This window comes from Lates calcarifer, linkage group LG6 (assembly GCF_001640805.2).
Source record: "Lates calcarifer isolate ASB-BC8 linkage group LG6, TLL_Latcal_v3, whole genome shotgun sequence".
Classification (NCBI taxonomy): Eukaryota; Metazoa; Chordata; class Actinopteri; family Centropomidae; genus Lates; species Lates calcarifer.
This window is the reverse complement of record NC_066838.1, coordinates 20,468,082-20,495,241: the sequence shown is the minus strand read 5'-3', so window position 1 is coordinate 20,495,241 and position 27,160 is coordinate 20,468,082. Positions and strand designations below refer to the sequence as shown.

Below are 27,160 nucleotides of genomic sequence, written 5' to 3'. Positions count from 1 at the left end.
ACTGAATTTATGCATAATTATAATATTAAAATGGGCTCAGACAACAAAGTAAAGTGAAGCTTTGTTTGTTTAAAGTGAAGGACAGGTGATTCATACTAACATATTTAGGTGTTATTTTCACTCTGCATTCATTATCAGCTTTCTTTACGCACATTCACAGTTTATTTATTACATCCCACTGTCATTTTTTGTAAGTCTGACCTTCATCATTTGTGAATGAAGATTTCACACTGTCCAGCAGTGGGCACTGTGTGTTTTCTCTCTAGAAAATGTCTGTGGACACTGGCCTGCTGCAGAATGGGAGGAAATAACGGATGGACTTAGTGTGTTTTGTGTGGGCACGCTGAGAAGTGACGCTAGACAGGGGGAAGAGTACAGTATGTACTAGTGTTTTCATATCCCTTGGAACTAAGGTTAATACCTTTTGCCCTCATATACTAGATATAAGCGTATAACATACATGAACCTGGCCAGAATTGTTGAACCCAGTAACTGGTTTGAAATAATGTTTCAGTTAATCAAGACTGAGTTATATCTGGGGATAATGAGAGGGGCAGGGAAGGAATTGTAACCCATTTCAGAACCATGGACAGAGCACAGAACAATAAGTGCTTCCCTTAAATAGTTTCAAGCAAATCGGTGTGTTAAGTAATGAGGGTTAGAGGACAGTTAAGTGATTCTTCTAACTATGTCTAGGCATCTGACCTAATAAACTGCCTGGCAAAACACATTTCCAAGTCCTTATTTGATATTGCAGTTAGCTGTGCACATTTGTTCCTTTGCTTTCTCCAGCTGAAGACACGATGAAAACGCTTTTCATTATTCATGCACCTCTCCTTTTCTAGAACACTATCCATCTTACAGAGAACTATGTTGTTGCAGAAAACTCAGCTCCTTGCTGTTTCATTTTGAAAACCTCTGTGCTGTCCTTGTCCACCTGTATTATGACTGTGTGCTCCAGGTGGGAGCGTCAGCACTGTGGTTTTGTTCTACTTTTCTTTTCACTTCAAAGCTCAGAATGACACACCAAATTGTGGGATGAAACTGACTGTAGCAGCAAAATCATTCAGGTTTGACATCTGCTTATTTAACAGAACTATTTGACAATAGATTGAAAGAGCAGAAATTATTCTTTTTGTATGCTAATAGTGGCTAGTAACTAATTATGTTTGCCATAAGTCTATCACAAAACAATTGGGGATGTGCTGAAATGCAGCAGTGTTATGTTAAATCAGTGAGAAGAACATGTAAAACATGTAATGACTGCAGCCCACATATTTCTGACACCTGCTGTGACATAAAGCTTTGTTTCATGTCATGGTTGAGAGCGACCAGGGAAGTATCTCTGCAGGATGTAGCCAGCATACTGAGAAACTCATTCAGATAGCAATGATCAGAAACCTCAGCTCTTTAATGGGAAACAGAAATGGGACCCCTCGCTGTTCCCAAGAATTAGCCAGAATCAGAGTGCAAAGGATGGAGGTGGTGTAACCACTTCTCATTAGATGCAGTGCCTGGTTTAAACAGCCAGAACTTTATTCTGTGATTCACTGTGATACTCACTTTATGCACTTTTCTGTATTATTGGCACAGTTTGTGGCCACGATGGTGATGGTGATTTTTCGTTTAAATGTTATAGTACAGATTATTTGGAAAAAAATGTTCTTTATACGTCAAAGTCAACTGAACCCTCACACAACATAAACAGTTCTGGCCATGTGCAAGAATTTCAAAATACTAGGAAAGCATTGCTGGGGGGATAAGCAAGTTGTCTTTCCAGGTTTATTTTTGTGTAGTCTATTTTGTGTGTGCATATAGGTTAACTCTTTCTAGGAGTCATGCAGTTTTTGGAGGAAGTGAGCAGCTGCTCATCCTCTGTGTACACCACCCTCTGTCCCAGGCTGTGCAACATGGGCATTTAGTATGCCCTGGTAAATGATGGTGTAGGCAACATAGCGGAGCAGCAACGGCTGTCACTGTATCGTACTACAGTTAGCAACAATCCCAAAACTCTCCACGTCACAATGAGAGACGGTCCTGTAAAAACTCACCAAACAGACACAAATAGTGTTACTTCTGTGTTGTTTAGGTTGTACAGATGAAAATGGAGGACACTGCAGATGTTTAAAGTGAGCAGACCCTCTTGGGGATACTAGAATGACACCTTGATAAATACAGTGAAGTGTCAGAGGAACAGTGTGTGTGTGTGCCTTCTCTATAAACTGGAAGAGGAAGGGCACATACTCTCCAGGGAAAGGTTATAGGATGTATTTCTGAATGTATCTGTGTAAATGTGCTGCAAAGTGTGCATGCGAGTGACAAAGGGAAGGGTAGTTTAAATGTGAGAATATGAGAGATAGTGTTTGGCACATGGATTATACCACAGTCTCCATTTAAGGCATATTGGCATGAAAAGGACAATAGCAATGATAGGAAAGTGAAGAGAGGAAGGCAAGACGAATGATACAAGTATGGTCGAGAGAGGGTGAGAGATCGAGTGAGAGATTGTCAGAGGCAGAGCAAGAATGGAAGAGAGTGGGTGTGCATAGCAGAGCTACGAGCACTGCAGTACATTGCAGTGCCCAGCCCCCGCTGTGTTCTCTGCTCACCATCCGGTTCCATGCACTGAAAAGACCCCTGCAGCAGCAGAGCTGCACAGCATAGAGGGCTGCCTGCTGATGAACAGCAACCTAACAAAGAGCTTTTGACCCACCGTTGTGCATTCTGGACGTCTGATGATGCACAGATTTTTAAGGAGTGACGGCAACACGGTGCTCATGACAAAGCAGCCGACCTGCGCCTGCCAGCGCATTGTCATGTGGAGAGAGGGAGTATTCAATTCACACTCCCCCTGGATTATGTAAGCATATAACACTTTACCCAATACCAACTGAATGATCCCACCTTCCCGCGGCCATGTTTTCCTCATTAGGAACATCTGCCTCACTGTTTGCTTTTGTTCCAGGAGTAGCATCTTTGCAAACATGGACAGACACTTTATTGAACCTATTGACATGGTAACAATAGGGAGGCAAACAGCATGTACTCTTAAATGGCTTGTGTTTGTGAGCCCATGGTTTGACATTTTGTTGATGATGCTCTGTGTGGCGGATGAGAAATAATGATCCCATGAATAACTGCTAAGACCGCCATCTGATGTAGGCTCACGTGAAAGGAAAAAATACACAATTTATTCAGTTTAAAGTCAGTTTACAGTGTGCATGAATGACTCACAGAGGGTTGCCTCACACTTAAGTTGTGCTGGATTAATTATACAGCTTTTGGCCCAGCAAGTAATACTCTCCCTCCGTCACACACAAACAAACACGCATGCACGCAAGCACACAAACACATGCATGCAGATGTGAAATGAATCTTAATCATGTGAAAGCTCTAGGAAATGAAGGAGAAGCTTGTTTCTGCTTCCATAAACAGTTGCAATGTTTCTGTCCCACTGCCTGCCTGGGGGGGTGGACGGCTGAAGCGTGAGAGGAGAGCTTCCCCCGTTGTGTGTTCTCTGGTTTCCCTCTACTTTGCTGATGTAGCTGATTCACATTGCGTAGCGTGGACTTCCTATGCTTCCCTGTGACAAGGTCTGATTGTGTCTCCCACCGTGTTCAGAAGGAGTTGAGTCAATTACACCTTGCCAGATGGATGTTTGAGCTGTAAAGTGTCTTTTCCTTGGCACATCACATTGTGTTTAGTTCTGATTTGCACTGAAATCAGCAGCATGGTTTGAAAATGATAAGGCAAAAATATGTGTTGAAAGTGAGTCACGCTGTAACTAATGGTAGTAATCCAACATTGTAAATGTATAATCATTGTAAATGTATTCATTCACATCAAACATATGAGATGTTGTGATATATTACTGCGTTTACAATATTTCTGGAAAAAAAACAAGATAGTATTTTTACTGTAGGGCATTAGGCTCAAGGCAGTGATCTAGATAAATAAGATAATCTATAGATAATATATTTAATATTTTATTAACCTGCATTTCACATGTATAGTTATTTTTATCTTTAGTAAAAAAAAGTGTGGACATTTAACCTTGCAGAATTTCTTACAAAAAAAGAGAAAAGAATAGCTACAGCCACATTTTAAATCCTTTTAAAGGTAATGCTTGGAGGAAAATGATTTTCTTGACTGTGGATAGTTGAGAATGTAGCCATGAAGGGAAAAAGAGAGAGACACTCTGAGGTTTGTGTGTGTGTGTGACAGAGACAGAGAGAGTGGGAGAAAGCGGCAGAGTATTGTAGTGTGGGTGAGCTGCAGTAGGGATTCGGAGTGCTGCATTGAGCTGCATAATTAATGTTGAGAGGGTGGAGCCAAAGGCGGAGATAACTTGCTATGAAGAACAAGCCGCTGCAATACTGCTAAAAGCAGAGCTAGCTCTCTCCTTTTTTTAATGTGGAATCACTGTTCAGGAGGGCAGACTGAGCACAGACCACTGTGGAAGTGATATTTTGATGCAAAACCAGGGAGGCACACTCAGTTGTTTGGTCCAGCTCTGTGTCTTCGTCCCATCTGCTCCCTCGGCCCTCAAAGCCAATCACTCTCCACTGAGCTGCGTACCACAGCCAAATGTCTCACTGCTGGCTTCACAGCTCTGTTAATCATCCAATTTGTAGCAAAACACCTTCCTATATGACACATCTGGTATAACTCTCATCTGGTCTGTCTGAATTGGACCATGACGAAGGAGGAGGAGTGGCTTTAATCTGCAGGATTGTGTTATATTTAGTCATCTTCTTTACAGAGTCTAGGTCGCTGTTGTCTCTGTGGTGAGATTGTGTTGACTGCTTGCAAGAGGATGCACAATCTTACTGGAGACCTGCTGTTTTTAGGCTCTTTGTCATCTGAGACAATCTCTATTATTCTCTCCTTAGTTTTATTTTTAAACACAGTTTCCCTGCATTAGAGACATCAGCCTATTCAGCCATGTATTCAGCTCACACACACAAGCAGTCCACATTTATGTGTAGGTGTGCACATGGATGCAGGTGTGTCATGTTTTATGGAGGCATGTATTGAATGTATTCAGGCTTTTGTATGTATGAGCCTGTTAGTCTTCAGTGCTGTCAGAGCTCAGGAACCTGTTTAGCTCCTCTGTCTCCAGGGCAATACTGGCTGGCCGGTGACCACATCTATATCGCACTGCTCTGCGCCCCTGTCACCTAACCTCATCATCACTGTAGCTGTTCTGAGTTCTTGACATCTATTCTGCTGCAACATGCCAAGCCTTCATGCCCTCACTGCTTTACAGTCAAAGCTTTGCATGCTTGTGAAATAAAGCTACAAAGTGTTTTTGAGCATTCCCCATATGTTGTATTAAATTTGTTTTATTTGCTTTTTTGCTTTTCACTCAGAGCAGTGCCACTGTTTGTTTAGATGCGTCTGCCAAAAACTGCTGTGGGGATCTGTCCCTGTCAAAAGGGCTGAGGGATAGCACAGAGGCATTTGAAATGCACCCTGTGTCGACTCCAAGCTTCTCTATACACAACAAGGAAGCTGGTAATGATGGCAGTTTAATTTCAGTCCCTCAAGAGCCACAAAATCGCACTTAAATTATCACCTTAACATTATCAGGTGTGAGTAAAAGCTGATACAATTGAACTTTAAAGGTGCAAGGGTGCAGGGAGCATCACATAGTTGCAATATCAAGCTTGTTTGATTGCAGTGATATAATCTGTCTAAATAATGATTTTGGACTTTATGATAGCCTGCTAACAATTGTCTTAAGAAACATGCCTCGGGGCTAAGTGTGTTTGAAATGTAGTTCAGGGGTTTTGTATGTATTTTCCTCTCTATTTTTCTTCTTCCTAGCCTACTCAAAAAGGCATCTGGCAGCAGAATCTGAAGGTTTTTTTTCTGCTCAGAGAAACAACACAGAGCCTCATTAAATATATTTTTTCTGTCCCCTGAAATCTTAGAAATGAAGAGACATTTTCTGTTTTCCTTTTCTCTCCATTCCCACTGGGTTTTGCTGTGGGAGAGCTGAGTTGCCGTTTCTTAGTGTTGCCAAGTGAGAATCTGCCCATCTGACATTCAGAACGCTTGGAGCGGTGCAAACATCAACATAAACCTTGAAAAAAATGTTTTTTTCTGCTTTAAAATAAACTTGGGCTTTGAAATTGTTTTGAGTGTATGTCATACTATGAAATATCTTGAAATTAGTTTAAACTGCATGCTGCTGTTGTGAGGAATCCTCTAATTTTGTTGTTCCATTCAACCCTCAAGCTTCTGTGATCTATGTTTTTCTTGTTTGTTTATAAATCAGAGGTATACAAGGACTTATGTTTTTCATTAGAGGAACACTGTGCAATGTAATATCAGCCAGAGAGAAAAATATGGAGAAAGGATAGAGGGGAGGAAGAAGAATACTTCAGCTGTGTGAGTAGGTGCTCAGCATGAAGGCTGCTTCTTTTCTCTTTGAGTTTTTTGAGGCCAGTGTGCAGGTGAAGGACACAGCATACAGAATTTATAAAAAATCCCTGTGAGTTTGAGCAAAGAGTGCTTCCACATTCCCTGTGGTAGGATTGAGTGATAACGTATTAAAAAAGAATCAAAAGGAAAGGGAAAATATGTTTTACTCATGAAAGAGTGATTTATGTTGTTCTCAGAGGCATGGGTCCATTTGAATATGTGTTTTACATGATGGATAGCATGCTTTTGTGCCAGTAACTTTGACATTTGATTTAAAGGTGCCATATGTAAGTTTTTGCAAAGGTTAGCATTAGCAGCTACTGAATAGTCTAGACACATTGCAAGTTCAGCATCAAACTCAAAGTATTACTTCTATTTATATCACTTCTTTTCTTCTTCCAAAGTTAGCATGCTAACCAGCTAACCTGGGCCATCCCATCTTGTAATACCACTTTGTTATAGTAAGTCACTTTAGCGTCCAATCTTCCCTTGCTCCAACATGAGAGGATGCAGTAGTACTGCCCATGTTGAATTCTAACCTCATGTCTTGTAAATGCAACAACTGAAGCTCTTTGTGAGTAAACAGTTGTTAATGTTAATGTTGGCTATGTAGCAATAGCAAAAACGTACATATAGCACCTTTAAGGATTATCTAAGAGAAAACATAAATGCAGAATATTTAAGACTTAGTGAAAGTAAATGAAGGTAATTTGGTTTTGAATACTGCATGGAAAAACAATGACCCAATACCAACAAAAAACAGTCTGCTGGAGTTAGATTCTTCCCAAAGCTTTGACCTCCAGCATGCCTACTTCAGTTTTCTCAGTGACTTAAATGAACAACTCAAGTTGTGCAAGTGGCAGGTCACTTATGGTGCTTTGTAAAGCTGAAGATGCTCCACTGAGTGTTGAGCCATCCTTTTCACTCATTCTCTACTCAGGTCATTGTGCTGCTGCCATTCCCAGAATACAAGATTCCTGGTGTTATTCATTTGTATTCAGCATACCTGTTCTGAGTCTGACTGCACTGCAAAGAAGTGTCATGAACAATTAAAAACAAATGTATATTAATCTAACTTCTTTTGGATTTTAAAATGTGTCAAGTATAATATCTGAATACTTTTGTGTTTTGTCAGCATGTGCCAGCCAAGTTGGAGAAATCTTGCAGATTCGATCTCTCCCAAAGAGATTATTGACTTGACAGCAAATTGGTTGGCGTCTCCAAGAGCATGATGGAGGGTTGAAGAATTGATTTCGTCCCCTGATAAGGCTGGTAATAGTTGGGCCTTGCAATAGGGACACGGCATTCATTGTACTATATTGATCAAAATAATTACTCCCATCCATTTGTCCAGTTCTATAAACCCTCTCACAGCAGTCTTATCTGGAGAGCTGTTCGTAAATAATTTTTTTTGCAATCTACATTCTCATCTGAAGAGTTTTCCTCAATCATGACCCAAAGCCTCATGATACAGAGATCCACACTGCACATCTTCGTACCGACTGTGTGTCTTTTGGTTGAATTAGAGTGCTTTGTGAATTGTAGCATGGCTGTGATGATCGCCAAAAGCTTGCATGAGAGTGGTTGTATAATATCTGACAGCTCAGGAGGAAAAATAGGTAAACAAAAGGAGGAAAACATCAAGACGCCTCTGTAGTGGCCTTGTATCCTGCTGTGTGCTGGAGGGTACCATGCACTAATTCGAAGCATTAGTGAATCGTGACTGTTGGAGGGTCTAATTTTCCTCTTTATGTTATATTGGTGAGTCAACAACATGAATTCTTTGCATTTTGGTCTATGCCTTACTCTTTCTTACCATTAAGGAATTTCCCCCTTGCTGCCTCAAAAAGCAGATACTGTTTATAGACTTTACTGACATAATGATTAATGACATTTGGTTTGCAATCTGCTGAACAGGAAACATGCAAGCCTCTGTATCACTTGAGAATCATCTTCATCTTTAAAAGGCCGAAGCAGTGCTCATCCTTATTCTCTGCTGTCACTGGTCTTTGATTTTTCTCTCCTTTAGTCATTCTGTCGTACTTGACTTTTTAGCCAGCCGACACCACTTACACTTACACACACAGACACACACACACACACACACACAGACAAAACTAAACAGCTTTAGCCAACAGTGTTCAGGCAGTGTTCATGACAAGGGAACCAGCACTTGAATAAATATGCTTATTCTAAACCTACAAACTGTTGCCAGCCCTGGTTATCTTTGACTGTTTACTCAACAAATATCACAAAAACAAACATAAAGTTTGTGTATCCTACTTCATGTGTATCAGATCACTTTTTGTATACAACATGACTGCCCTAACCAGATAATTAAAATCTGCCACCTATTCTACAAGATGATTCCTGATGTGTTGCTGTGAGTCATCTGAAGATCCATATCTTTGTGGAGAAGATTCTCTGTGGTTTTTAAAATGATGGACAGGCAGCATTTTTTCATGTATTTTTTCCTTATGGAGCTCTGGAAGCGATCTGCATCCCCATGTATTGTCTGCTGTTATGTAAACCTGATTGCTGTAAAGAGTCTTTCATTGCAGTGCAGGGTACCGTTTATCTAGGGCATAGCTGATTTGTGCCCCCTCATTGAAATGCGCCAAAGGGGCTGTGAAAGCCAGTTTGATGTTTAGTTTTTTTTCCTCTCTCATAGATATTCTTACAAAAATGTCCTTGACACAGTGGGCAATAATTCAGTTAGCTATTCTGCCTTAAGATGAACATGGGTGGTGCAGGGGCACCTACAACTATTGCAGAGATCCTGGTTCTGCTCCAGCTTGGTGTGTGTTCCAGTAAACACAGTTGGTTTATGTTTATGGGTGGGAAGCCAGTGAGGGGTCCTGTCCTTGTCACTGCCTCCTACTGGATGGAGTGTAGAGGGATCTGGAGGATACCACTGACCTTTACATATGTTGCGCCATGTGTCATGGAGGGAGCATATTGCTGTTTACATTCTCCCCAAGGCAACAGTGGGGTTAGCTTTGACAAGAACCACAGTGGGAAGGGATATTTAATTGGCCACTCCAAATTAGTTATAAGTTATCATACTAATGATAGTTGATTGATTGAAGAACTATTCAGATTGGAGATGCCCAGTTTGGATCCCACAGATTCGTATCTGGACTGATACAGGCCTAATTTACTGGATCTTATCAGCAGAGACAAACCCGACTAAATGCTGATCCTTTTCCTTTCTGTACTCTACTATGTTTTCCATTCACTGGCTAGTGTTGCAGTGCTGCTATTTTTTAACAATAGCCTAAATTCTGACTCTTAGGTAGGCAATAGTATCTTCAGTATTTGGATCAAGGAGCTTGTGAGAAATAAGGTGTGTCAAAATTGGTGGCTATACCTGTTATTTCAATGTGTCAGATACGTATTTTATCAACAATTAGGTAAATATACACATTGGATTGGACATTAAAGGACTCAGATTGAAATTTGGGCCAAAAATATTTTGGGACATCCCTAGTTCAGACTCTTTTCTTGGGTAAAAGTACCAATGTCACAGTCTAAAAATCCTCTGCTGAAAAAGTTTTTACCCTGGAGATGGGTTTGAGTGGGTGATGCAACTGAGTGCTGTGATCAGAGCACATTGTTTTTGAATTTGACAGGGCTGAATTATTTTACATCTTCACTGACGTCTATGCTGTCTAACATGAGTAATTTGTTTTCATTGTTTTAATACTTAATTTTTCATATATAAGGGCCTCTTAGAGTAGCATACCATCACAACCCAGAAAGAAATGAGCTAGAGCATTTGTTATCCGTTAAATTCAAACATGCAAATTAGCATAATCAGTTTTTCATAAGAGACTAATCAGTTCTTTTTAGAATGAAGTGCACTGATTTTGCTCTGACCAAATGTGCACTGTAAGAGGCTCTAAATTTATCTTTCTACATGATCATCGTGACAGGTAATGCCAACATTTTAACTGGCAATCACTAATAAAATGGATTAGATTAAGGGAAGAAGGAGGCTTACTATGAACACCCACAACAGAGATGTAACTGCATCATTTACTGTTGTAAGATGAGACTCTTTGAACCTGTTGTAAATAAGTTATTCCCCATTTCTGCACTTTCCAGACAGAACTATTATTTATAAAATGAAACAAATAGATTGGAAAACAAGGCACTGTGGAAATCTGATCGACTGTTTATTTGTGGAAAGAGGACAACTTCTCAGCTGCGCTCCATTTCAACCGGCAAGCTTGTTGTCTGACCCCATGTTGGCTGGGTTTCCCTGGTGCCTCGGCTCTATGAGAAATGAATGGACTCACGGTTACTAGCTGATTGTGTTTCTCTCAGTCTAAAAGCACAGTGAAACTGCATAGTGCCATCACAGAGTAATTCCTACATACATTGAAATTGACATTTTCTCCTTATCTAGTTCCCGGCATGTGGCTGAAAAGTTTAAGAATCTCTTTACAAACGTTCTTTTCATTTTTGCAACCTCGCCATTTTCAGATTCAGAAGAAATGAATTTAAATTGGAAAGTTAAGCTTCAATAGAAGTGAAACCAACTGTGCATTATGTGTTGGTGCACATTTAAACAGCTTGTGCTGCCAGCTAAGCTGCCACTCCTTGTGGGGTTTTTAAGACACAATATTGGAGCAATTAGAAGACGCAATACTGAGCCCCTGAATTCTGAAACATTTGTATTGTGTAGAGTTTGCATAATTTCCACAAAATGACAAATTCAGAGTGCAGGTCAGTATTACTTTTTATGTTTTTTTGCTTGGTGTTACTTTTAAACACTGGCATTAGCACCCACAAATTAGGCAAGCATAAAAATTAGGGGATATAACAGCCAGAATTATTTCTCCTCCAACTCTGTGAAGCTAAAATCATTCACAGATATGGCTGTATTTATTTAATGACAATATTGGATGACTTTAAAACCCTGCCAATGCCAGCGGTGCTGGTCCTAATGATGCAGTGTGTTAAATTTGGTGCAGCTAATAATCAAGTGCTGCTGTTTGGAGGTACAGTGTTGTTTTAAATTGCTCTTACTGAATAAGACAGCCATTCCCCTCTTGGACTGAGCAACTGAAGAAAAGAAAAATATCAGTTAAATTTTTTTTACTAAAGAAAGGTAACTGAACCAGGGTGAGGAAAATTGGGCAATACATTGTTGTGTACACCTGTCACACCACTGAAACAAGTTTGAATCATAAAAATTTGTATTAGAAATATATGATGCATATCAGGGCAGTTTCGCTTCAGTTAACATTTTACAGCAGGGAGACTGTAGAGATAGATGCAGTATGAGAAAAAGTCTCAGACAGAGACACTGGGAGATATAAACACAGCAAATAATTAGACAGGTCGTTCTTTGACTGGGTGAATGACAAGACAGAATATTGAGTTTGACGTACAGAGTAACTGATAATCAACAACATAATGAGAGCTTGCAGTGACTCATGACATATCAGTTTGGGACAAAATGCAGTTTCCGAAATGCTGTTGTGACTATTGTATATTTTCTAACACATTAAGTGGTGGATTCCGATTGTACTAGGCCATCAGCCCACTGCAAAATAAATCATATAAACAATACTAATTATAAAGACAATTAATATCAATCAAAAGTGTCACAAAAACCGGAATCAAGTTCAATTTGAACAAAGTCTAAATTATATTCACTTCTGTATTTATAAAATGATTACCACATGTTTTAACTGAATGTTGTGAAGAATTCAGCTGTTTATCTGCCCAGAAATAGTCAGTACACAGTAAGTCTGCAAACAGAATCCATGGATTTGTCAGCGATTATTCAGAAGTCAGACAAACTAGCCCTTAGCCCTTACCTCTAAGAATGAAGGCGTTGCATTATTGAAGTCTGAATACAGGACATTTTATCTCTGGAGGTAGTTCGGCATTGAAACACCAACGAGGGTGAAGGACCCACAGACAAGAGGGAAAATCATCCTTACATCCTATCTTGTAGACGCTAAATATTTAATAAGAGGTTTTTTTATACTCCTTTCACAGTATCATCCTTTACCCCAGGTGAAACACACAGGATGGATAGATAGATGGAAATATCTCAAAGCCCACATTGTGCACATTGCAAAATTAGTCTTTCACTTATGGCTTTAACAATGTGACATAGGTACATTTTGACCCACATATTTTACCTGCACTTTTTACTCTATGATTCACGATGGGAATCAACCCAGACTTAAGGATCAATGTTGTTCTGCACTCCTGTGCACACTGGAACCGCTGGCTTTGACAAGCAGCAGATGGTGTGCTATACAGTGATTTACTGCTGCATAGCCGGGGGTGCAGTACTTTTTTGCGAGCCTTTTTCCTCCTGAATAATTGATAGAATACTGTCAGTTGGCTGTGTAGGATTTCACATATTGTCAATTGAGTGGAAAGATTTGGTGCGTGTTATGTGTTTCTTCAAGGCTTTCTGGTTTTTAATTGTTAGGGCATTAACTCACATCTGTTGGGATGCAGTGAGAGATAAAGATTATTGTTACTTTTATGGCAAAAACACAATTTAATGCAATGTAGCAATCCTGTGGCTACCTGTAAATTTAGGATTGTTTAGCAGTAACAAAAAGGGTAGACTTTAACTTGTTTAAAGGGAACTGAATTACATTATGAATTACTTAAAAGTTTATTGGACTACATCATATAATCATTAACATGGTCAAACATCAGTTTTGTGTTGTAGGAAAGGCAATACCTGTGTTGAAATTGTTCTTTTGCTCAGTCCCTGATTCTGCTGGAGTAACTACATCACTGGGTGCAGTAGTTGTTGTTTGCAGTTCCAGAAGTGACATTTAATAACCCCCTTTCGAAATTGTTTTGCTTCCCTTGTTAGCAGTGCGACATCCTGATGGGATAATTTGATGGGCTCATAAAACAGACCCATATTAGAGAGTGTGGCCCTTTTGGAAAATTCAGTATGCATTTTGGCTAAGGAGTAAGGCAACTTGTTGTGATATTTACCAGCCAAGCCCCAAAATTGTTTGTGTTTTCCAGCCAGTTGACAATGACTGCTCCACTGTAGGCACAGTATTTAGGTACCTTCATCTGTGAAGCAAGTCCAACTATTTCAGTTACTTTTTGCAACAGTATACAAAGGATGATGTATGTCATCATATTCAGATTTGAGTCAATTTTAGCCAAACTGAAATATCTCAAAAACTACAGTACAGACATTCATGGTCCCCACAGGATGAATTGTGATCCGGTGACTTATTTACCGGCAGCATGGGATTTATCCAATACTAAGATTTTGAACATGATAGACATTATACCTGCTAAACATTGGCATGTTAGCACTGTCATTGTGAGTAAATTAGCATGCTGACATTATTATTATTATTATAGCCCCAGAGAGCCACTAGCATAATTATAGACCTTTTCCTTTTGTTGTGGTCTTGGGAACTACATGCTCTCCTTTTGGGACTGGAAGTCACATTTTCTACAAATGTAAGTTTTAGTACCTCACACTGGGTGACACACTTGGCAAGTCTATAATTAATTTAGATTAAGCTTCTGTAGATTTTTAGCTGTTAAGAAGCTTCTATGAAACCTTTGCTCAGCAGGCTCATGTACTGTATATGTAGGTACAGCATTCAGTGGAAACGGTTAATAGGTTCACTGTCCATATATAGATTTGTGTTGATATTGATTCAGCTGACCTTTGCAACAGTGATCTTTTAATTATCACTGTTAACTGCTCAAGTTACACTGAATGCTAATGTCTTACACAATAAAGAAATGGGTATTATTTCTGTAAGAGTTTTTTGCAATGATCTAAATCTCACTTTCAGCCATGCTTGCACAAAAATGTTATGAATTCTTTAACAATTCTGAAAAACATAAGTGTTGCCATAAGAATGGTCATCCATTTCAGACTCCTTAAAGTTCATAGCGGTTAGCTGCCCCAGACTGATAAGTGGCACAATTACCGTAGTGTTTCTAACAGGCATCGATTGGTCCTGTCTTCTCTTTCCCTCCTTCCATTGATTGTTGATGCCACTCTCAGATTACAAGGCAATGTGAGGGCAGGTGATAATACACTACTGTCTGGCTGCAGGAACATCCCTAATATATGTCCTCTTTTCTTTCTTGATTGAGTCTGTGTTTATGAAAGTCAAACACATAAACATTTTTCCTTCTGCATAACATTTTTTTTCATAGATTTGCTCAGAAATGTTTCAGAAATGCATGCATTAATTCATAAGAATGAGTATCTATTCATAAATATTAGCTACTGTGCATACTGAACATAGTCTCTGAATAATTTAACTGAAGCACTCAGAACACTACTTTTGATTTGATTGTTAACCACTAGACATCTGTGCTCTCTCAACACCAGCATGCACATTTATAATGGCAAACACTGTGTAAACATTTTGCAGTACACAGCTGGTGACAACTGAAATTTTGTCTAAGAAAATTCTGATGCTAACAACAAGATGATGCTCCCATAACTGAGACCTGCTTGTTGTTTAAAGGGACTTTCTTTATAGAACAAAATATAAGACACCCTTGAAATGTACCATTGAGAGTTCTCACTTTAATCAGAGATGGGTGTGTTAAAGCACATGTCTACCTTTCTCTCCTCTTCCCTGCGCTGGTATGTTTCAAAGGTCAGTGCCTAATTTAGTTTTTAATGAGTGCTTAATTGAAAAAAACCTCTCCGTCTACTTTACAGATGATCTCAGTTAAATATCGCAATGTTCTTAGGGTCACATCTTTCCATCACTCAGCTGGAGACTGTGTCTTTTTGAATACATGAGAGATGTGCTTAAAGACAATTCCATTAATTTCAAGAAGTAAGTAACACTGCTTTCTTAGACACTGTTGAATAAATTGAGAGACGAGGGCAAGGATGTAATAAACTGTTAAAACGGCAGCATTTTTAACCTACGAAGGAGCTGTAAATTAACGGCATATACATTACAGACTTTAAAGGTGGGAAGCAACAACCTGCATTAATCAATTAAATCCAGAATATCTGTAATTAAATTCAGCAGTTTATTGCTTAGCTGTATGCATGGCATAAAAAAGAGGAGTTCCTTTGTTGACTGTATGTTTCCCATGACAGATTGATACTCTACTGTAATATTTAAGATTTTTACTCAGTTCATTAGATGTGTCTCTTTCTGTCTGTTAAATAAATATTGTTACAAAACTTTGCTTCGTGCTATAGGCTACAACTGAACAGTGAGGCTGATTTGAGTAGAACAACACGATTATGCAGCAACAAGAGTCAGTTTTCATGTGGCATTCGGAGATCATCATGAGAGGTTAGCTGTCACACTCAATCTGTGTTTGACTAATGGCACAGTGGTTTCCAAGATTTGGGCCTGCCTTGTAATGGAGTTCACTGACGACGTGAAGGTGAATGATCCCCATGAGCAGCCACTCTGCTTCGCCACTCACTTGCGGCTTGTCTATCGTTTGTCCTACAATACCTTTGACCGCATTACAAGGAGCGAAAAAGAACATCCACCCTCCTCTGACGAGTTCAGAACTTCTGTAGTTTCATAACGAGGCTGCACTGTCCATTCTCAGCTATTTTGAGTGTCCAAATCATAAATATAATTATGACATTAAGGAGGTGGAACACAGAGATGAATTGTTGCATTGGTTTCAAACAGAAATGTGGCATTCACTAAACAGTTTGAGAACAGATCGCTCCTCCAGCCATAGACAGACCTTGGTAGGTAATATGGTTTATTATGTTGAGAAGCCCTGTCCAAAAGAAATAGCTGCTTGCAGAGCACATTACTAAAACCTATTTGACATTTATAAGAGTTTGTTGGTCCCCTGGGGAATTTGTTGTTTTTCTTGCAGCACACTGCTCTCTGGAATCATGTAATTCAGATACATTGAGGTCTGGAGGCTTTTTAGTGTTTCTTCCCCTTTCTATCTGTCTTTGCACAGATTGTCTTCTTCCGTAATGGTCAACCAATTATCTCCATTAAGATTAGAAACTCTAACAAACCACTTTACAGTTAGATATGTCAACATATCTTTTAAATCTATGCAATGTAAATTGACACATTTCATTATTTCCTCAATAATATTTAATCACTCGATGTCTAGTGTGGTTTGTAGTGTTATGTTTCATTCACCGGGCAAGCGAGGAGGGAAGCAATTAATCTGGAATTGTGTGCTGTTTTGTCCCTGCTATTGACCATTTCTCTGGGACTGGATGATGAATTGCCTTATTTCTGCACATAAACACAGGTCTTGTCTCTCAGTGAAGCAGGTAGCCTGAGGAAAGTAGGTGCTCTCCACCAGGATTTATGGACAGTAGCTTTGTGAAAAATAGCACTTGCTTGAAATAAGTGAAGTAAGATCATCGTTTTCCTAAGAGCTGTGAAGACTGAAAAAAAAAAAAAAAAATGCGCAAAAGCTAAATCTTTCTTGTTGGTGTTTATGCTGTGTCATGTGGCTGATGGAGCAATAACTTTTTAACTGCTGCTAGGGAGGACATTGAAATTGATTTGATGCAGCCATTTTAAATTTAGCTGAGATAGATCTGTAGCCCAACAAAGTTTTTTTTTTAACCTGTGCATCTAAATTGAATAAGATCTGTGCTGGGCTTAATGCAGGATAGTCCTCATCATCAGGGCTAGATGTTTGCCAAAGGGTTTTGGATTGGAACAAATTCAGTGATAGTGGTTACAAGCCAGAAAACAATGATATTCCATAAACATGTTAGACCAAAGGGATAAGGTAACTGGATTCAGACAAGTATAGACTAGCTGTCAAATTACTTACATTTTACTTCATGTCGGGAGGTATCAGAGGGAGAGAGGGAGGTGAAACATGGTGCCTTGTTCTGCGTTAAGCTGCTTCAAAAACACATGTAGCTGGAATGAAATTAAAAGTTCAGACAGTTCACCTTTATTAAAACATAATACAAAAGAAAGGGCAGGTTAGGGATAGGGTGAGGGGCAAAGTCAACATGCAGAAGGGAACACAAGGCAAAAAGGCAAAACAGAGCAGAACTACAAAAGCTACATGTTTTTAGATTTGGCCTTTTGCCTGCCCTGTTAGGTCAAAAACAGGCAGGAGGGTACTAAATAAAAAATGGCTGGGGGGTGGGAGTCTGAAATGACAAGACAGTTAGTGAACATGGCAAAGCAGACAGAGAATGAATGAATCTGAATGAACTGTGACAACAGTAGTTGACCTGGACTGGACTTTATAAAATGTTATCAAACCCCAAATCTAACTGTAAGTAATCTAGTCATTATATAGTCTGCAAGAGGACAAAGCCCTGCTTGGTTAGCAGTAAGCTGATCAGCAGGCAACAGTCAAATAATAAAAGGAGTAGCTGCAGAGCTCCAACAAGGACATTTGGGGAGTAGGAAAAATGATGCCTGTCAAGATTTGCTTGATTGCAGATCTGTCAAAATGGTGGATGTAGCAATGTCAGTTTAACTGCTTTACAACTGTTCCAGTAGTAGTTGCTACTAGCAACAGGATGTTCAACTGAAAACAATGTCTGGAGCCATTTTCAATCATCAACATTTTAAAATAAATAAGAGCAGTGTCAGCCATGATAAATTCACTAATTCAGTTCATTAGTAAGAATAGGAGCTTCATACTCGTTCACAGATTTGATGTTAAGTACTCCTGAAATCACCATACACTGCTGTCGACTTCCTGTTTGATCCAAATTCAAATTTAGAAACTGTTTGATGGACAACACTGTTTCTCTCTCTTCTCTCTGTACTGGCTGTATCAGAGCGTGAAGAGGCCAAAGTGTCATCAATTGCTTGTTTCTGCTGACTGTAAAAGACTCCCACAGTCAGCAATCTGTCATATAAGCAACCACCCATCACGCTCTTCACCTCTCACACTCTGGGAAACTGTATGGATTCACAGTGAAGCCCACAGCAGCCTCCACTTTGATTTATATTCAGACAAATAGTGTGATGTGCTCACCGATTAAAATGTTGAACACAAAAATCATTTGAATAACCTTTTAAGGCCCTAGAAACACATTTTCTCAATCAGCTTCTCTCCATGAGTAATGGGATCTACATTAACACAATATTTTCTGCAGAACATTTTTTTTCACTGTATTTCTCTTCTTTCTATTTTTCTTTCGCATTTCTCATTGGTTTGGACTAGGTAGGGCTCAAAGATAATGTCTTATGCCTCTGTGCATCAATCAGGATTTCACAGCGTGAATAACATTGTTATTAAAATGTCACAAGTGTATTGCAACCTCTTGTGTTGTAAAAGAAACCATGACTGAACCTCTTGGCAAGCAACCATCACCACCACCACATACAGCCCCCTTTAATGTTTTTCATTAAAGGGACCTTCAGCCTTTTGTCATTTGATGTGTAGGTTGGCTTGACTGTCCCTCACTGTGCTACACAAACCTACCTGAGCTTAAAGAACAGCTGCTTTATAAATCTCTATGCAGGCTTCACAGCATTTTAGAGTGTTGAAGTCACTCTTTCCTGCCTGTCAAAGATTCTTTATGTAGCTATCTCAGATAACACTGGCTTTTGTGGGTGTGCATACAGACATTTGTCCATCTGTGTGTGCTTGTGTTTGTGTGAAAGTGTATGTTTTGTGTGTCATCCGAAGGCCAGTTCTTTAATGTGTTTGCCTGCCTTCTGGCTCCATGTTAAACCCCTGCATTGCAGCACTGCCAGTGGGATTTCAGCAGGCACAGCCCTTTTTTTTTCTCTAACCCTCCATCCTCACAATAGAGAGATTAAATTTGGGCCATATCCCTCCTGCGTGGAAAGCTCCTTGCTCACACATGCACATCTTCCAGTGTTCATATGCTACGCTCCAGAGAGCGCAGGGCAGCTGAGAGCCCCCAAAAGTCTCCTGTAGGCTCCCTTCGCCCCACATGAATCCCCAACCCTCCCCTGTCTGAGTGGGAGCAACAGTCATGGAGAGAGCCACGTGTCTTGGAGACAGACACAGACAGAGAACGAGAGACTGAGAGAGAGAAAAATAAAACATGGGATCCTCGGGGGTTCAGCAATTCAAGTGCTGTCTGAGAAGCTGCACAGTAATCTTGTTAAAGAATGGAAAGGCTCTGTAGTTTGGTGCTGAGTGACTTTTCCAGTTGTTTGGACTACATGGTCCTCTTCATCAAACAGAGATCAATTGGGGAATAAGAGGCAACATAAATCAGAGAATGTTCTCTCTTTTGGACAGCAGGGTGATTTTTAGGAATTTGGAATATTAGAAGTTTTATTTCAAGTCTCTTACCGTGAACTTGTTTAATCAGTGAGACAAGCTTGCAGTCATGGAAAGTAAAAGCAGCCAGAACAGAACAGCTAAGAAGAGTGCCTCAGGAATATATATATATTCACTTAAAATGCTGGAAACATTTCAGCAGCTTGGACTTTTGACAAATGAAAAAGATGAGGAATTTGTGGCAGTGATTGTGACAACATTTTGGACATGGCTATTAATTTCAGGGGATATTAAGAAAAGACACAAAGACACAAGAAAAGTCTAAGCAACAATTATTATTGATGTGTGTGTGTTGGACAGTCAGGTCAGAAAATTATATAACTTAACTGTAATGCAGCCTTAAAGACCTTGAAAACTTGGCTTCAAATGTGAACCCAGACCTACAGTGAATGTGAAAAATCTTCTTAAAAGTCTGTGAATTCCTTCACCCGTGGTAACACCTTCAGTCTGACCTCTGGTGATTTGGCTTATCAGTGTTCATTTTGATATGACTCCACTGCCAGCATGGTTCACTGATGCTGACTTGTAATGGAAACCAAAGGACAAAGTCTTCATTAAATTCTTTCTTTTTTTCTCTGCATAGTTTGGTCCCTTGGGGACATAAATAGGTGTGAGAAAGATCCAATTATGTTCACCGAGAGGCAGTTCCCTTTAACGTGATTGTATCTGAGAATCCGCACATCAGGGCCCGACACCGCTGTCAGCTAGCCAATTTATGATCTTTCAAGGTTTTTTCTTTTTTCTTTTTTGGAGTTAGATTTGACCTTATATTTGTCCCCATGGGATAACATTTATTTCTGCTTTGAGATTATGGTATTATATAACAGACAAGGTTTTTTACATTAAGAATGAGATTCAAGTCAGGTTTGATTGAGTGTTTTTGTTTTCAGATTTTGAATTCAGTCCTCGTCGTTTGACCTTTCTATCTGAAACAAATAAAATGCCACGTCTTCTCGGAGAGCTGCGATGTGAAGCAGTGTTGAAGCTTTTCTCCTCCCTGTCACTGTGGCCCCTCAGCTTGCTGCAAACAACTCACTTTGACACTTTCATAGTGTTTCTATGAAGACTGCAGGTATTTCATTGTGCAGGAACCTGAAGAGTTCCCCAGTCTATTCTCCTCGGTATAGCATGAAATTGTTCTTTAGTGTAGTGCTGATATTTTTATCATCTTATTGTCCAGACATGCTTTGAGTTGGGTGTGTTCGAATTAAAAGGTCACCAGCACAAGGTATAGGGAATGATTTATTTAACAGTATTTGTTTTCAGCATAGATTTTATAGTAATGGCAGGTCCAAATGATTGATTGATCTCAAGGGTGTTACTTAAAAGAGCTATTTCAATAGGAAAATTAACTCTTTGAGTATATTTGAAAAAATTAAATCCATGTATAATACTCATAATACGCAGAAGGAAAGCTGCTTTGGTGATGGCAGATTTAAATTGTTCGAACTGTTTTCCTTCACTGAAGTGCACAAATTGAAGTTGGTTATCTCTCCCTGTGGATGTCATTCATGATACAATTACAATAAAGCAATTATGTCCAGTGAATCATGAAATTGATTGTTTTGCCAAAATAGGAGAAGGAAATTGGGCCACAAATAGAATATCCTCAAAGGTCTGTGGGAGAACACGAATGGAATTTGACTGATCATAAAAGTTCTTTAATTCTTTCATTAGCAGATTGTGATTTGCAAGCATATTAAAGGGTACGGGCAATAGTCCCTAGCCATGTTATGGTGCTAAGAAAGTGACTTAGATCTGATTGTTATGCCTTAAAGGGGCAGGTAGACCTTTAGGGAAACACGCTTGTTTGCTTTCTTGCTGAGAGTTAGATGAGAAGACTCTCGGATCTCCTTCCATAACCTTCCAGTACATCAAAGGGTCGGGTTACGCTAGGCAAGAACTACCTTGTTCTCTGTGTTGTCTCATCTCTCTTATCGCAGCTTATCTCTACACATCTGGCCAGTTGCTGTATAAAATGGGTGTGAATGTTAGATTGTTGGTTTTGCTTCCTGATGTTGGAAAAGTATGGGGGAAGAGGTTCTCTGAATCTATTCAGCCATACTTCTGATGGAGTACACTGGCCCCATTAAGCTCACCAATTAACAGATTATATCTCCACTGGTTGCCTGGCAGCCTTGTGTTGATAAATTAGCTAGCTAAGCACATAACCCCCTCATAAAAACACAGTCGTTTTTTGTTTTTTTGTATAGATGAAGCAAACAAGATAAAATGTGTTAATTACTGAGTTTTAGAGGTGCTGGAAGGAGGGATTTGGTTTACCTTTGTGCAGATCCAGACTATCTGCCCTCCCTGTTTACAGTCTTTGTGCTAAGCTAAGCTAACCAGCTGCTGGCTGCAGCTTCATATTTAGCATACAGACACAATAGTGCTATCAATCTCCCCTTCAAATTCCTGGTAAGAAAGCGACTACGCTTATTTCCCAAAATGTAAAACTATACCTGTAATAGCTAGGCATGTCTGGCTTGGTTTTCTCATAAATCATCATCATCTGTCATACTGACAGAGTAAGTTTGTCAGTTGAATGTTAAGAATTTTTTTATTCAGGTGATTTTGTTTCCATAAAATTCTGCATTCCTTGGGTTACAATCTGTTATTTGTCCTTTGGTATTTCTTCCTGTTGTTTTTGTCAATAAAACACCTCTGTATAATGAAATATTTATGAATGGCTCATGAATTCATCTTTAAAGGTTAACAAAACTGGAGACAACACTATGGAGATATTATGGTAGAAAGGCTTGAAGTAATGTGGTTATTTGGAAAGCTGTCTCAGGTGCTGCATGTTGATTCACAGATATTTTTCAAACAGACAGCCATTAGGGTGCTACTACGGTAATGACAGTGAATTAATTCAATAACTGGTGAGCCGTCGCGTGCAACGGATAGCTGTCAGTGATAATTCATTCATCCTGCAGCTCTGTGGATCAAAACAGTTGGCTTCAGGCATATATCAGCTTGTTTATGCGAGAGGGAGACAGCTATCAATATTCTTCCCCTGGCACAAAATGACTTTGGCTGTAACAAGGATCTGTATTGTGCAAACTGAAAGTTTAATTTGTTTTCATCCTTATTTAATAGTTTTAACTCAGGAATGCTAATCACACTAGATGTTTGTGGAGTGTGATTGAATGGAATGGATTATCTCGAAATGATACAGACACCAGTTTAACTACTTTCAAATCACTCAGACACTACACATCTATATCCTCTCGGAGAGAGGATTGAGCTTCAGCAAAAGTCTACAATCAACTTCAGATTTACCAAATTTTTCTCAGGGTTTTATGTTACGTAAATCAGTGATAAAGATAGCTTCCCAGAACTCCAGATGTTTCTTTGACTCAAAGAGTGAACTAAGCTTCTCTGAGTTCATGTCATGTTTTTTTCTCTTTCAGGGTTTCTGACTGACAACATTCTCACTGTGATTACCTCCAGCCACTTTTCAAGATTCAAGATTTTGGCTGTAAGTATGTGCGTCGAGGCTCTGAGCTAATACTGTGAACTCAAAGGCTGTGAGATATAGTGGGCAGAGAAAGTGGGGGGAGGAGGAGGAGGAGTTTCTCCACTCCATCAGAGCAGTCCAGTGTCATTGCTGTGACCGTCCTTTTTAAAAGGAGACAGATCACTGCACATTGTTACATGCCTCCATCCTCTGCAGCTCCCCTCTCAGAAATATCATCCATTCCTCGTCATTTCAGAAATACAGCTCGCCTCTGTGCCCTTACTGTCCACTGAAGGCATGGCCCAGATGGCGGACTGTCCATGGCTGGATGCTTTCTGAAACTGTCCCATGATATAACACTCCGATGAGCTGTGGGGTAAAACACTAATTGACTTAAAAGGACAAGTGCTGATTATCATTAATTGTGTGGTAGATATTCATAGCAAATTATTTCAGAAAAATATATTTGGGCAACACATGATATTCAAAAAGATCTGAGCCTTACATAATCACATGTATTGGATTCCACTAGATGTCAGCATGAAACGTTGTGTGTTGGGTTTTCCCCGCTCCCCCCATCTGTTCTTAGAAAAGCTTTGCATGTGCCAAGGAGGAGGGAGCCCACTGCAGTGTGTAGTGAGCAGGAAAGGCGTGGCAAAGATGAAGGTGCAGCCCACTGCGAGCAAGCATGATTTACTGTAGGATTGGCTCTTTGTGCGCCAGTCTCCAACATACCCTGCACACTCCAGCACTCAGCTGATTAATCAGAATCATTTTCATGAGTGATGGAAGCTCCAGTGCCTCAGGGGCTACAGAAAGCTAATAAACCCCAGCGGACAACAGCCACGCCTGGAAGGACGGTTACTGGCTGCTGCTTTTATACAGGCTCTGTTAGTCCAGCCATCTGCCATTATTCAGCCCTCTCTGCCCTGTGTCAGCCTTATCGTTATTAACATTGATTAGCTCAATATCTGCCTGAATGAGAATTCATACCCAGGGGACTGGTGGTGCGCAATTAGCTGTTTGAATATGCAGCACTATTAGAGGCTGGAGCTTTTACTAAATATACAGTGTATATATATATCAGACCTATCTAATGTTTTGAGTGAGGCACCACAGCCATATATAAGACAAGAGTCTTTCTATCCCATCAAGGTGAAACGTAACATGATGAAGAAGAACTCAAACACAGTGACCTTTGTATTAGATCTTTTTTAACCTACATTAACAGATGTTAGTAAATGGTTGCTTATGTACACGTCCAGCAGATATGAAGCCACATTAGCCTAAATTTGGAGTTTTTTGTCCACCTGGCAAATGTAAGCTTAGTATTTACTCTTCGTTTTGGTTTGTGCTTGGTATGGTCTTTATGTCCACCAGCTAGTTGCTAACTTTGTCTATCTGCTTATCTGTTTGGCATTGAGAAAATAGTGGACAGTGGGTTTTTAGAGCTTTTACAAAGCTGTAAGCAGTAAAGATACGGTCCCAAAAACTGAAGCAATGAGCTGAAAGATGGTAAAATGCTCTGTAGAGCTGAGGGGGATTTCAGAGTTCCGTAAAACAGTTGTTTTACAAAACATGGATGTGAACAAAATCTATTGTATGCGTCCTAGAGCCTGCAAGGCAGTGTCCTCCAACAGACCAACCAACCAAAGATATTCAGTGTACTGTAATTTATGGAAACGAAAAGCAGGAAATTCTCACATTTGCAAAGCAAGAACCATCATATGTCTGAAATATGTGCTTGAAAAATGACTGAAAAAAATTATTGATAATCAAAAAAAATTGTTGTTAATTAACGGACTTGATGTTTCACAAAGGTTATATGTATATCATTTTAAGAAAATGAACTTCCTTCGTGCTAAAAAAATCTAATTTATACTCACTTCTGGTGATATAATGATGTAGAATATAAATAGTTGTGTGTTTTGATTTGTTTATTGAAATGGATATAAGCTCAAAATGTGCCAGTCAGTCTAAACTGCAGTTTTCACTCACAGTATCCTTTCAACCTTCAGCTGCTGCAACACAATTTGTGGCACTTTCTGAACAGCAGTGTGGAGACACATTATGGAAACATGGCCCTAGCAGAGAGGTTTCCCTCTCACTCTGCCTGGATCTAAAATGGGCCAACACAATGAAACACAAAGTATTTCATTGTTGCACCTCCTCACGTCTGCAGCACCACATCCCAGGACAGACACAACCAGATCTAATCCATTCTGCCAGCCACAGCATTGTATGTTTACCACACATACATGAAGGCACCAGGCATTAAAGAGATTGGAGATCGGAGGGAGCAACAATGCTTCACTGCTTCATGTTTAGGGCCATCGCAGACATAAATCTGGAGACTTGATAAAAAGAAGCGCTAGATTCTGTCATGTGTTTGTGCATATGTGCTGCATCTTTTTTATGCAAATGCATTTTTTTTGGTTCTTGTGCAAAGAAAAGAAGCATTGCAGTCTTTTTTTCTTCATCATCCTGCCTACTTTCCTCTTTTCCCATTGAGGTTCTGTAGAATGTTGCTACTGTCTCATAAATACAGTCACCCCTGTTAAAGACAGCTACATGACTTTAATCATTGCACAGAAAAACATGTGGCATTACATGTGACTTTTGTAGAAAGAGCTGGGTAGGGCAATACATTTGAATGGCTTCCCATAGTCATTGACTGAAACACTGTAATACATGGCTGTAAGCTCCATGCAGTTAGTCTCCACAACACGCATGCCTTATTAAATATGTATTCTAAGTTGCACTGAATCTCTCTGGAGACTTGGCCTGTTTAGTTCAAAGTAAGGTCTGATGGAGTTTTTTTTTTTCTCACTTCTTACTCAATGAAATTATGCTGATGATTACTAGATTATTAGTGTTTTCGGTGTCTGCTGTAGCAGCGGTAGTCAGCAATACAAAACCACTGTCAAACTGTGTCTCATGTCTCATGGGACAGGTGCCAGTGTTGCTCACCATGGGTTTACCCAGTATGCTGTGAATCTTCGTTGGATCAATATTCTGTTCCCACTCAGACAGTGAATCAGTCCTGCTGGGGTTTCAGGGCACTGGGCTGTAAGATATCTCTTACAATGTGGAAAAGGGTGCACAAAGGAATACAGGGTTGACTAGCTCTCATAGATTCAATAGCAAGGCCTAAATATCGTAACATGTTGGCGATTAAGTGGGAATAGAAAAAAATGTGCTTTATTTAGTCCAAAATGCGGTAGAGGGCTGCCATTTTATTTTCACCCTACATAAAACAATATGGAGGCAGAAAGCTACAAGGAGAGATGAAGCAGCCACCCTCGGGGTTTGGTTGTATGTTATGTATGTATGTACTATGTCACAAGTATTTTCTGTGTAGCCAGTGCTTGGCTTAGCCACAGAGCTGTGTTTTTGCACAAAATCATCAATGTGCCACACTATTGAACCGTGTGACATGTACCTTCAATGTGATGGACATGGGTCCTGTAGTTAATTTTGAATCAATCCCACATACAATATCCTACTGCTGTAAATACTCAGTCACACCAAATGTGTATCCATCCACAGATTAAAGTAGTCCCCAACAAATACACAATTTACACACAAGGTTTGTTAAAAACTACAATGCCCACTTTTTCTTATGTAATTACTTTAATATGAAACTATATATTTGTGACTTCTTGTTAAAGATTTATGTCTTCAGAAGGGAGGACTGATACACAAGGTGTTGAGACATTAACACAATATTGGTCTTTTCATGGGATTTGCTGACAACAAGAAAAATAACATTTTTTGTATCATCTTGTATATTTAACCGCCCAACAAACATTAGGTGAAGATACAAAGAGTATACAAGATGTACAACTCTGTGCTTGTGTCATTTTTCTTGATGCAACTATTACTAGGACAGTTTTACCTCCCTTATAATTATCAGATCACTTCTAATTCAAAACCAGCAACCATACATTACTGTGTGGACCCAATGCTAAGAAGTGCCATTGCCACAGGCAGGAAACAAATTACATTCCTCTCTTTCCAATTGTATATTTT

At 39.6% G+C, this 27,160-nt stretch overlaps 1 protein-coding gene across 3 annotated transcripts in view; it reads left to right on the top strand.

The window, feature by feature from the left end:
* The window catches only part of LOC108882114 (synaptotagmin-2), a 56,059-nt gene that overhangs the window by 1,175 nt on the left and 27,724 nt on the right, over positions 1 to 27,160 (top strand). For all 3 annotated transcript variants that reach the window (XM_018674408.2, XM_018674410.2, XM_018674407.2), the window contains exon 3: positions 23,082 to 23,149. The gene's annotated coding sequence lies outside the window, so the exon portion shown is untranslated. The remainder of the gene's footprint in view (positions 1 to 23,081; positions 23,150 to 27,160) is intronic.